The sequence below is a fragment of the Amblyomma mixtum genome, chromosome 3 (genome assembly GCF_055824585.1).
Source record: "Amblyomma mixtum isolate Tamu chromosome 3, ASM5582458v1, whole genome shotgun sequence".
NCBI lineage: Eukaryota > Metazoa > Arthropoda > Arachnida > Ixodida > Ixodidae > Amblyomma > Amblyomma mixtum.
In genome coordinates, this window is record NC_143014.1 from 27,613,385 (window position 1) to 27,626,535 (window position 13,151).

Consider the following 13,151-nt stretch of genomic DNA (forward strand, 5'->3'; position numbering starts at 1 on the left):
CTGGGTGACCTTGCTCGCGAAGCTTACCGTTTCCTCGGGCCCCGTCTTGTGTAGTCTCGGGTCCTCCCAGGACGGCAGGCTCGGGAACTCCTTCTTGTCCGTGAGTCTCGCCCCGGGCTCGGATCTCGAGGGCGTCCCGGATCTGGACCTTCCCTTGGGCCCGTCCTTGGCCTGCGCTGCTCCGTCTTTCCCATCTTCTCGTCTAGTTGCGTCTTTCGTCGCCACGACCGGCTTCCTATACATCTTCCTACACTTGCTGTCGCCCAGCATGTGGGCTCCCCCGCACAGCTGGCATACGGGGATGCACGTGTGTCCCTGCTCCGGATTCTCCTTGCCGCAGCCTCGGCACTTCAGTTTTTTCGGGTCTGGACATACATCAGCTCTGTGTCCCAGTAGGCCGCATGTCACGCACACTTCTAGCTTCTTCTTGTACAACCAGCATTTCTTGAAAGATCCCAGACACTTCACCCGCCAAGGCACCTCGCTTCCCTCGAAGAGAATCAGCAGGGAGCCGGAGTCCCCGAGTCTCCGTACGCCTAATATCGGCGGGTTCGCGTCACAGTCCAATGTTTCTCTGATTAGCTCCATACTCATGGTCATAGGAATTCCGTGTATGACTCCCTTGCCCGCGCCGTCCGGCATCGGTGCATGGTTGTTCACTTTCACCGTCTTCCCTCTGATTGTCAGTTTCTTGGCGTCTTGGTACTTCACAGCCCTGTCCTCGCTTGCTGATGCAACGAAGATGGTTTGTTGTGTCATGTTTATCGAGACCACGTCTTCCTTCATAAGCACCTTCGGATCCACCCCTGCTTCTTGCGCTAGCGCGTTCGCAACTTCAAATTCTTCCACGTTTCCCCACGTCGCCGTTATGCCGCCGCTCGGTCTGAGGAGCAGCTTTATAGCGCCTTTTGGTAGGTCTATTATTTTCTTTTCCACCGCTTTCTCCGCCAGCTTCTTCCCTAGTTTGGGCTTGAATTTTCCTAGGCTAGGTTGCTGCTGCGCATTTCTGTTGCCGCCATCTTCATCCGGTATATACCTTTTGCCTTCTCGTTTAAACCAGCCGGTTTGAAAACCTGACTTTTCTGCTTCATCTTCTGGCGCCGTCATCTCGACAACGATGCGACAGCGATGCGACATGCGGGGCCACACTAGCCACTAGCCGCACAAACAGCGGAAGACACTTTTCGGAGTATGGACAGTGCGCACCACGTGACTTGTCGCAAGTGTAGCAAATGTACGGTTGGTACGGCTTTGCGGTCGCAAAAATGATAGGAACTATAATATTATAACGATATTTTATGTACAAATTGACATTTAGTGGCTTGTTAGCTCTTCTATGGATTGAATTGGATTTTTTGGTAGTTTCGTTTTCACTGATGTTTTATGCGCTTTGTGGTGGTGAGTTATCCAGCTACGCAGGCAGAGCACCCGCCGCGGTGGCTTTAGGGCTCTCGGCTAAGTGCACGGGTTCGAACTCGAGCGCGGTGGCCGCGTTCGATAGAGGCGAAACTAAAAAAGTCAGGGGCACTTTGACTGCCTAAAGTGGGTAGAGGCGGAAGCGTTTTCCGCACCACCTTCGCTGTTTCTGTGGCACTGGTGGCGTCACATATAATTGAGTACTAATTACTAAGTGATGACAAATCACTAATCAATGGTTAATTACTGATTAATGCCTGAATACTAATTAACTGCTAATTAATGACGCTTAAGCTTCGCCTTTAGGAGTGGAACGCGACAGCGCGTTGTAGCGCTGCCAGGGAGTCCACGGAACGCCACCACCCGTTCGGCGCGATGCCTTGCCCTTTGAACGCAACGGTTTTTGAGGAAAGGAAATGGCGCAGTAATTCTCCGTCATCTCGGTGGAAACCTGAACCGCACCGTAGAGGAAGGGAGGAAGTGGGAGTGAAAGAAGATAGATAAAGAGGAGCCGTAATGAAGAAAATGAAAATTGTATTTGAGGAAAGGAAATTACGCAGTAACTGTCTCACAAAATTCAGGGGGGCACTTTTTTGACCTAAAGTGTGGTCACTGATGTGTAGTTAAGATGTTAAGCTTCGCCCCTAAGAGTGGAACGCGACAGCGTCTTGCAACGCTGCCAAGGAGTCCATAGAACGCCATCGCCCATTCGGTTCTACGCCTCGCTCGTCGGTAAATTGGTTTTTGAGGAAAGGAAATGTATCTGTCTCTCATTTGTCGGTGGACACCTAAACCTCGCCGGAAGGGAATGGAGGAGGATGAGAGTGAGTGAAGACACCGTATTCACTTGACGCGCCTTTGTTCGTTCCAAACCATCGAGCTGGCATGGCGGAGTGGATAGCATGCTCGTCTCTCACGCCGAAGACCGGGGTTCGATTCCTGACCTCAACCAATTTCTTAATCGGTTTTATTTATTTATATGGCCTGACTAGTAACGCTAATTAGGCCAATTGGGTAATTAAGCAATTAACTAAGCTCAGTCCCACTTACTTGGAGCAGCACTATACGATACTAGCCAAAGTACAATTAACCCCGCTTGAAATTCGCGCACTGTGACGTCACGACCGTTTCCACCAATTGAAAAGCGAGACATTTTCTGTCGAAAACTGCTGCTTACAACGATGAGACATTAAAGGCTTCCGCCTTAAAAGGTGCGCGTATGCTGTGCAATGTCAGTGCATGTTAAACCGGTTAAAGATCCCCAGGTGGTCGAAATTATTCCGGAGTCTTCCACTGCGGCACCTCTTTCTCTCTTTCTTCTTTTACTCTATCCTCCCCCGCACAAGTCACTCTCCAAACACCAAGAGGTGGCTTGGAGAAGACTTCAAACCCATTCTTACCGAACCCGTACATTTACGCCCACATCTACCCCGATCTCATAGACCCCACCTGCAAACACTGCGGTAGCACTGCCACCCTCGATCATATGCTATGGGACTGCCCGGAGGATCCTCCTCCGGAAGCTCTTATAGAAGCTCCCTCACCAGACGCCTGGGAAGAAGTGCTGCGCAGCTCGGACCCCGCCGTCCAGCCAGGAGCCATCGAGCGCGCCGAAGAGGTCGCCGCCAGCTATCAGCTAACGGCCACCTAGCCCTTCTGCTAAGCATCCAGGAACCCTTCTTTCCCGACAATAAAGTTTTTTCTCTCTTTCTCACTCCCACCTTAATATTTCCCTTCATGGCGTGGTTGAGGTCTCCATCGGGAAGTGATACAGTTACTGTGCCGTTTCCTTTCCTCAAAAAAAAAAAAAATCCCACTATAATTGTACAGGCAGTAGATTTGAGATACAAAACATGCGAAGGCGCTTGAATCGAAGTGAGCCGAGCAGGGGGCCTGGTCCGTTTGCGCCATCACTTGGAGCCAATTAAGAAGCAAGCTGAGTTTGTTCAGCGGGAACCTGTGCACTGAAAGGTGAAAGAAGGGAACGAAGATTTTTGTAAATTTAAACTCAGCAGACTGCTACTTACCACTCTGGACATTTCTCGTAGGAGCTCGGAGACATTTTCGGAAGCGCAAAGTATTTCGATAAGCACCACCTATGTTAACCGTGCTCTACGCGAGGGTTGCACTTGCTGGACTTCGAAGTCGGTCGGTGGCCGTGCATTTTATGCAGATGCGACTTCCACCTCATAATTATAAGCTTTTATGCTTTATGGGGGTTTAACGTCCCAAAGAGACTCAGGCTATGAGGGACGCCGTAGTGAAGGGCTCCGGAAATTTCGACCACCTGGGGTTCTTTAACGTGCACTGACATCGCACAGTACACGGGCCTCTAGAATTTCGCCTCCATCGAAATCCCACCGCCGCGGCCGGGATCGAACCGGCGTCTTTCGGGTCAGCAGCCGAGCGCCATAACCACTGATACCGCGGCGGCCCTTCTTCCACCTCATAAATTAATTCATGGAAATGCCCGCATGTTGCACTTTTCAGCATGAACACGGCCATCACTTACTTGTGGTAGGACAGGTCTCCACTTCCTAGTTGTTTTTCTTTGCAAAATCTGTAAACGCTGTTTCAGGACGCGGCACTCTGCGTGCGCAAACAACTTTCTTATGGCGCGAACGCACGACGCGAACCCGCGATAGCAGACGATACCACTGATCTCCGCTGGGAGCTGGATGGCGTATCAGGCGCGAAACTACCTGAAGTGGTATCGTCCCAGAAGTCAGCCTTTGGCAGCGCATGAAATGAAAGGTTAGCACGAGTTTTCAGTTTCATTTCTTGTTTTTCACTTGATGATGATGATGATGTCCTCAGGCTTAATGGCGCATACCCACGGCGGGGGATTGGCCAGGGTGCATAGCGGATGGCCTTTAGTCTTTTCATCGTTCTCATCTTTTTCCACGACAATGCATACATGTTGCGCCGTCAACTGCATGAGGAGACCAGCAAAGTGTTCGGGAAAGACGTGTCAAAAAGAAGGGTCCTCGGCGTCGCAATGGGACGATACTAGTTGACGACAGGACGTCGCTACACACAACACGTACTACCTAATGTGCGGAACCTTCTGCTGAACTTTCTGCTGCGCCGTTGTGCTAGTGTCGCCAACGCTGCGCTTTTTTGTAATGCGCGTTTACGCGCTCTTGGCTCGAGTTATATTATCTATAGGGGATAAATTTAAGAAGGGATACGTCGAAACATTTTCCAGGCAGCCGAATTTTCAGTGACCTTACCGAGTTATGTTTCGATCGAACCGGAGCGAATGCGCGACACTACCTGGTGGAGTGCCAATGGTGTTCTGATTTACATGCGCGCCTCCAAAAGGTATGTACTGCTTTTCCGACGGAGTGTATCAAGTACTTTTTCGTATTGTACCAAATAAATGACTATGCCTGAATGGGCTTTTATTCGTGATGCTTGGTCACTTGACTTTTGACAGCGCTTCTTCTTCTTTACCTCAGTAAACATGTAACAGCGCTTGTCCTCCGTTCCTCTTTCTCGTCGACCAATTCTCTCGCGCTGTGCACATCGAAAAAGGCAAGTGCTGCAGCATTCGCCGTTGTAGTCGTTTTTCTCGCGCTGTGCATCTTTAAATACGCTAATGACTATTATTAATTAAAAAGTCTAGGGCTGAGGACGGGGACGAAGAAATATGAAAAAAAAAAACAGGACGAGCGCTAAACATGAAATTAAATTTTCACTTCGAAGGAAGGAACATTAATAGTTTTCCTTTCCTTGTATCAAAGAAAAAAATTCTCCGCTAATGTTGCCTCAGTGTTCGACTTAAAAGCGTTAGCAACGAGAACTTCAAGTGTTTACATCGGTGTGATCAGCAAACGTGGAGAAGACCAAATCCAAACATATGCGAATGTTTCCTCTCCGGGGACACAAGCAGCACCATCTATCCCAGGGATTTTGCACTACTGTTGCGATTTACAGCCACCTTCGCTATGTCCGGTATATTTCCTCGTTATATCAGCTCATCAATTTTATAAACATGTGCATCACAACGCGACGAATCGTTTGACACCATCCGGAAGCCCCTGCTACAAACGTTTCGACCGTAATGGCCGTCTGAAGGTCATCAGGAAAGGTCGTCGTTGCGAATGCCGCACATATTTTAGGCTTTACCTCAATTAGTAATTTTATTCTCAGGATAATGCAAAGTCATTTAATACCACTCCGAACATCCTGCGTCAAATGGATGGAGGGGGGGGGGGGGGGTAGGTGTACCACTTCGATGGCTGCTATACTGCCACATATATAATGGATCGAAAGTATCGGTACCAATTGAGGCGCTACGCGTCCACTGTTGTTATGTGATGTAGTATGGTTACTGTTTTGGTCAATTTGACCTTCATTGGCCGCCGCGGTGGCTCAGCGGCTATGGTGCTCGGCTGCTGACCCAAAAGACGCGGGTTCGATCCCGGCCGCGGCGGCTAGAATTTCTGTGGAGGAGAAATTCTAGAGGCCCGTGTACTGTGCGATGTCAGTGCACGCTAAAGAACCCCAGGTGGTCGAAATTTCCGGAGCCCTCCACTACGGCGTCTCTCATAGCCTTAGTCGCTTTGGGACGTTAAACCCCATAAACCAACCAACCAACCTTCATTGCAAACAGACGCATCCTTGATAAACAAAAGCAGTAAGAGCTAACGCTCTTAAAAATGAAGAATTATTATTATTAGTTCTCTGACACATGCGCGGACGGGATTAAAACAATGCAGACCACAAAGAATTAATATTCCGTATGCTTGTGGGCGGCTTTATCGTGTTTTCGAAACCGATGTATCCGGAGAAGGCCAAGCAGGCGATCGACAAGAACTTCATTCACTTGCGATGATCTGCAGGTAAAAAAGTAAAAACACATGCGCTGAAAGTGTGTCAACAAATGAATTTGACAGGGCTACAAAAATCGGTGGCAGCAGCCGAAGTGCAGGAGCTGCTGAACGTAGTCTTTTCAGTAAAAACCCACATAGAAGGTCTGCTTCTCAGCACTGAGTTTCGAAACATTAAGAAACTCTGTATTAGAAACTCGATGCCACGCAGAGCTATTGTATCTGAAAAAGAAGCTTGGAAAGGCCTGCTATCCCAATGACTACAGAAGCACCTAGCTAAGCCTTCTAGGCGTTGATGACCCTTTTCGCGTCAGTAACTCAAAGGATGTCATCGAATTTTTGGCTAAAAAAGCTGGTGTTTCAGGAGCTATAATTTTGCATTTTCAGCGGAACTCAGTTTTCAAATTTTCGGGGGTGGGCCACCCAAACTTCGGTGGTGGGCCGGGTTCCCGCGATTGGTTCCGACCCTAGGTGAACTCGATTTTCAATTTTTTTGGCGGTGGGCCATCCAAAAATTTCAGGGTTGGGCCAAGTCCATTTTGGGGATGTCCCAGATCGGTTCCGAACGCGGGTCAACTCAATTTTAAAATTTTCGGGGCCGGCCATGCATATTTCGGGGGTGTACCAACCCCATTTTTGGAGATTGACCAATTAAAGTCAAGCCCGTCTTCCACCCGAGCACACGCACATTCACCGGCAGCCAAGTTCAGCCTAGGTCATTCCAAGTTTCGGGTGGTGCATAACATATTGGACATGGGCCAAGGTGGGGGTGTGCCATACTACCTTCAGGAGCCCATCATTCAATCTTTGTCGATTTCGGCCAAGGTCACTTTAAAGTGAAATTTCGAGTAGTCTATGCCATATTCTGGAGTGGGCCACATTGGGGACGCGCCATACTACCTCTCAGGAACCTACAATTCAATATTCTTCGATTTCGACCAACGTCACCTCAAGGTCAGATTTCGGGTGGCCCATGGCATTTAGTGCGAAAGCGCTACTCCATACGTAGCAACCCCGAGCAAGAATCTTGTCTTGTGCATCTTGTCTTGTGCTCCGAACTATCCCGAGTTACTCGGGTAAGCTCGGGTTAGTTCGGAGGAGCGTAGCGCAAGCTGTATAGCCTATGGGAGGAAACTCGGGTAAGTTCGGCTGAGTGTCGTGCTCACGAGAGTTTGCTCGGCAAGAGCAGCATACGTCGCAAAATCCTTACCCGTGGCTTTATAGAAATAGCCACCTGCCAGTGCAGTGGCGCATCGCTTAACCGCTGCCTCGCTGCGCCACTGCGCTGGTAGTGGTGTGAGGACTCGCCGCGAGCTATGAATGTTAAGTAGAGAATGACCAATTCTGCACATATGGGCGTTAACCCACTAAAGCTATTGCGTCATACCCCTATGGCGGGGATTAAGCGTCCCCTCCAATTGAAGAATGAACACCTGTTATCGCACGTTTACTCGGTTAAACTACGTTAAACACCTTCCACTTTTTGGGCATGGACCATGTCAGGGTGTGCTGTAATCATACCCCCCAACTTTCAGAGCCATTACTAGCTGTTATCTTCACAGCTGTTGTTACAGCCGCTGAAAACTGAGTCAATAGACCCGCCAGGAGGCTTCAGTCATCCCACGGCTTTCGCAGACGATGCAGCTGCAAAAAGCTTTCGCTCTGAAAAAATGTGGTTTCTCAACTGACAGTCGTACAAACGGCGCGCATTTATCGGAGCCACCCATTCGTTGAAAAAAGAGAAAGATGCACAGTATAGGCTCATTGACGCGTTTACCGTACAAAGCAGAGACCCTATACCAACGCAACAACGCTCCATACGCTCCTGTAGTTGGTCGAAGGCTCAGAGTACGCAGCGCTGGCGGTCAACAGAGAAGGAAAGGCTACCCAAACTACAAGTACGCACACTACTGTTATTGTCGTCCCTTGGAGCCGCCAATGCACTCGTTTCTACCTAGTCTGCACTTGTGTTAACTTTATCACAGCGAATAGGCCTGATGTCGCCGTCGTTCCGCCGGTTAATAAGAACAGAAAGTTGGGCTAGTTGCTGTGGATTCATACTTGCCAGCGCAAAAAAAGAGGACAAAAGGAAACGAGGAGACACAACACAAACGCCGACTATCAACTGAATTTTTATTCACGGAAAGGAAGCTTGGTGCAAGAAAACTGCTGCGAACAGCTAACTCGTCAGCGTCACGTGTGCCCTCTTCCGACCTCATCTTATCACACAGCGTCACGGCCAAGCACAGCTTTCCTTACCTTCTCGTTTTCTTCGACTGGCTGTAAAAACCAAAGCCACGAAATAAACCGGGTTCTTTTTGCTCCAGCCACCCGTATCGTTTCGTTCAAGCGGGCTCCGCCGCCGACCCGTTGGCAGGCATCCGCCAGCCGCCGGCCCGTTTGTAACAAAAACATAAAAGGAAACACAACAACCGATTTCAACGCGTGCAAAGGAAACCAATGACATTTCACTCCTGCGTGATATAAAAAAAAACAGGAAAACAAATGCAATCGTATCAGGCCAACCCCCCGTACTGTCGACTCGCACTAAAGAAACTGCGCAGAAAAGGAACCTTCTCATCCTGCAGGCTGACCGACGGTGATGCGGCACACGCGTCTGCTTCTTTTTTAGTCAAGTAAGCTTCTATCAGCTCCCTGCATACCTTATTACTGTGCCTGAACAATATACTTGTCCTATCTAGGTGGGGAAAGCAATCTTTGCTAGTTAAAAAATGCTAGCTAAAAACACTTGGCATGCTTTACCTACAGCCTTTATAGATTTGAATCCTTGAGTATCACGAAATTCTCAAAAAAGTGTTGCAGTTGCCCTTTAAGCCTGCGTATTTGTCCCAGGAAGCTTGTTTCAACCTTGTGGCAGCAGGATTTTGAGAAGGGGGCTTTTAGGCAAGAAATAGCAATGCCGGCCTTTACCAGTTTTGAATGACCAGAACTGCGACTGAGGAGGGGCTTTCCCGTCCTTGGGCGATACTCCCAGCACACTTCACTCGCATGGCAACCAATCCTCAGGTCTAGGAGCTGAATGGAGCCTGACTGTGGTAATTCAAATGTATTTGAATTTTTTTGAGCGACACATTCCTAAGCAGAATTGATGTAAAACTAGCTGAAGATGCATTTACAAAAAATAATCCGTGGTTTTCGTCAATGGGAGCTTAATAGGGTAATTATTTTTAAAGATAATTTATTAAAATTGGGTAGGAAAAACAACCACATGCCGCCGGAGGTCATAGGTTCGGATCCCAACGGCGGCATGTGATTGTTTTTCCTTCTGCTTTCTAGTCAGTTATCTTTAAAATTAATTACCCTATTAAGCTCTTATTCATGAATACCACAAATTATTAAAAAAAAAGACATCCCCTATGCTCCTTGGTTTCGGTGACGGCTTCCGTCATGTATGCCATAACGTGGCCCTCTTTTCCCTTCCCCTGTCTGCTCACTATAGCATAGAGTAATATAGAAGTAAAGAGCGGACACTCCCGTAGGCCCCAGCGGCCGACTTTTGTGCACAGCGCACCTAGCGGACCCGGGGAAACGCACTGGCCTCAGAGATGATAGGCATAAGCAGGAATCTTGGAGGCTCTACTGTCAAAACCTGGTGGTGGGCATCTGCCCTTCACGCAGCTTTGTTGCCTCTTTGGAAGTGCTTAGGAAGAGCCGCCGCCGCCGCCTTTAAGGCCGACAGCTGCAGCTTCTTGTTGGACAGTTCACGGGGTGGAAGAAACAACCGTCGCAGCACCACAGCAGTACACAAAACGGACGTGCCCACGAAGCTTGCAGACGCCGCAAAAAAATACAGCCGCTCACACCGTCGGTCCGTCGCACACTGCCGCCTGGGCGTGCTTGCCCGTTGGCTTGACGCACTTAAAAGACGCCGCTGTTGCTGACGTAACTGCGGCCGTAGGCGCGCAGCGCACGTCACTGCAAGCCAAGATATGCCAAGACCATACTCTTTTTCCTTTTTTTATTTGCACGTTCAGTGCCATCTGGCGGAAACGGGGAAGCGCCGAACTCGGCCGCGAAAGGGCCCGAGTGTCCGCTCTTTACTTTTATGTTACTCTATGACTATAGCTTACGAGGGCCTCGATTCTGGCAGTTTTCATGCCGTATAGGTAGCATAAGAGGGTTCTCGCACAGCTTCCGCCCCTCACCATTCAATCACATTCCTACATGGCACTCTCAGTAATACAGGACGTACTAGGTCCGCCCCTATGGTCGAGGGTGGCGTTGGTGAACACTCTCAAGGTTCGGTTACACATTAATAACCCCGAAAGCAGCAGATTGGACAACTGTCGCCGTAGCTGAGTAGGTAGAGCACCGGACGCGAAATTCGGAGGTCCTGGGTTCGGATCCCACAGGTAGCATGTGGTTTTCTTCTGCTTTATCAAGTATCTTTAAATAACTACCGTAAAATGGGGCTACTTTGTGACAGATTTCGTACATTTTCATTCTCTAGCTGAACAATTATCAACATAAAGTCGAATGAATAGTGACATAACGTTGCTAAAACCTTCCCTCACACGACGGTATGTTCTACAAATCCGCATCTTTAATACAAGCGGCTATATCTAGGTTAAAAGCTGTCACAAAGTTGCCCCGTCGTGTGGGGCAACTCTGTGACAACGTTGTTTTTACCTGAATATGATTGGGAAAAAAGGACTGGCACAAAGTTACCCCATCAAAAGTTTATTTTCATTATCTACAATTGGTTTCTGCTCTGGCAACATAACAATTGTATTACAAATTATTCATACATGTACCTCCTCAATCAAGATCTTTTACTTCAAAGATGCCTCGCTTGCCTCGCTTGCCTACCGGCTTAGGGGATTCAATTGTGTACAAAACTTCTTCTTTTGAGTACAAAATAGCGTCTTCGTGGTCCGGCCATCTCCAATTCTTTTTGGACCTCTCCATAGTGCTGACGATGTACCCCTTACGTTTGACTTCCGTCACTCTTCCCGGGAAAAGTTGCCCTTCGAAGTTCACTACGACAAAGTCATCCGCCTTGAAAGTGATTTCTCCGGAACTCGTACCGCGGACCCTCGGGACGTTCCTAGTATTTGGAATCATGGAAGTGGTAGGACTGTCTGTTTCCGATGGGTTGCTTCCGGAGGGTACCTCGGAATCACTTGTATCTTCTTCCGACCACCTTTTGTTGTCGCCATGCTGACCATCTGAAGACGATTCGCTGTCACTGCTTTCTTCTGCGCTGTCGTCCTCAAGAGAAGACCTCTTCCTAGGTCGTCTAGCTCTGATACCGGAGGAAGAGCTGCCCTTCTTTCCGGTTGTCGGTTTTCCCGTCCTGATGGATTCTTCTACTTCGGCAACCGATATGCTTTTCCCCGCTGGGACGTTGAGCATCTTCCTCCTTTTGGTGGCCCGCTTTCCAGTCACCTCTTTTCTTTTTTTATTTAATTCCTCCAAGAACACATCCCCTACGACGTCTGTCAGGGATTTCAAGCTTTCCTCGAGGACTGATTTAGGAAGCCGTTGAAGAACCTCGGTCTTGTCCAGGGGGAAAATCCCGGTCTTCCGGAATCCTGACTTCAGGTTTGTTTTAATATTTTCCTCCAATTTGATCGCCATTTTTTTTAGTAGACCAGGCAATTCGTCCTTTGGCACGGATGTGCAGCGGCTTCCAGAGGTTGACTGTTTCCATTCCGCCAAAAGTGAACGCCAAATTATCTTCAGGCTACGAAAAACGGCGACATCGAGAGGCTGGAGTAGATGAGTGGCATTCGGTGGGAGCGCGATGAACTTCACATTGTTTTCTTCGCACAGACGAAGCACTTCGAGGCTAATGTGGGAACTCAAATTGTCACCGATCAGAGCTTTTGGTCCATCTTGCTTTTTCAATATGGGGAGCATGAGTGACATGAACCAATCTTCGAAAACCTGGTGATCGAACCAACCAGATTTCGTTCGATTGTACCGGGCCCCCTTTGGTCCATTTTCTGTCCATGTTGACCAAAGCTTTTCTGCTTTGTAATTGACGTAAAGTGGAGCCAACTCTCCCGCAGCACTTCCACAAACCATGATCGAAGTACAGGCTTTTGATGCGTTTTGAATTTTTTCCGGATATTTAGCTCCTCTTCTAGTTATGACTTTTTGGCTCCCAGGATCATCCTGTACATTTGTTTCATCGTAGTTCCAAATGTTCTCGCCCGGAATACCAGCTAGCTCTTTCTCCAGATGGCCAAAAAACGTGTCAATCACTTCTGCATCCGTTGAGGCCCTTGCATAGGTGATGTTTTTTGACACGCGTTCAGAGAGGATATCTTTGTGCCGTTTCATAAAAGAGTTTGCCCACTCCTTACCGGGAAAGTTGCCATCTTTAAAAGCGGACACTTTTCTTCCCGTTCGGTCGAGATACGCTTTCACCACACAACGCATGTCAAACTTTGTCATTGGGAAGCCAAAGGAAGACATTGCGATTGCATGAGCAATCAACCTCTGTTCCTCCTCTTCCGTAAAAACAGGTTGGCGACCAACTTTTTGAGCCGGTCGATCGAGTAAACCCCGAGCCTGTTTGGTCTTCAACCACAAGGTGTTCCGATGAATATTGAACCTAACAGGAAAAACAAACAACACATAACACATACGTAACGGTAATGCGTAGGTAAGGACCTAAAAACAAGAAAAAAAAGATGTTTTAATAGTACTCACGAACCTTTCAGATGCTGCCCTCAATGACAATTTCTTTGAAAGGACCAACTGAACGGCATTATTCAACGTTTCTTCGGTATAATTTTGGTACGGCCGTGCACCAAGCTTCCGTTTATAATTCCTCATCTCTCTTAAACGCTGTAAAATAAAAAAACAACAACATATAATTTAAATTAAAAACAGAGCGGGGTAACTTTGTGACAGTTGGCGTGTCACAAA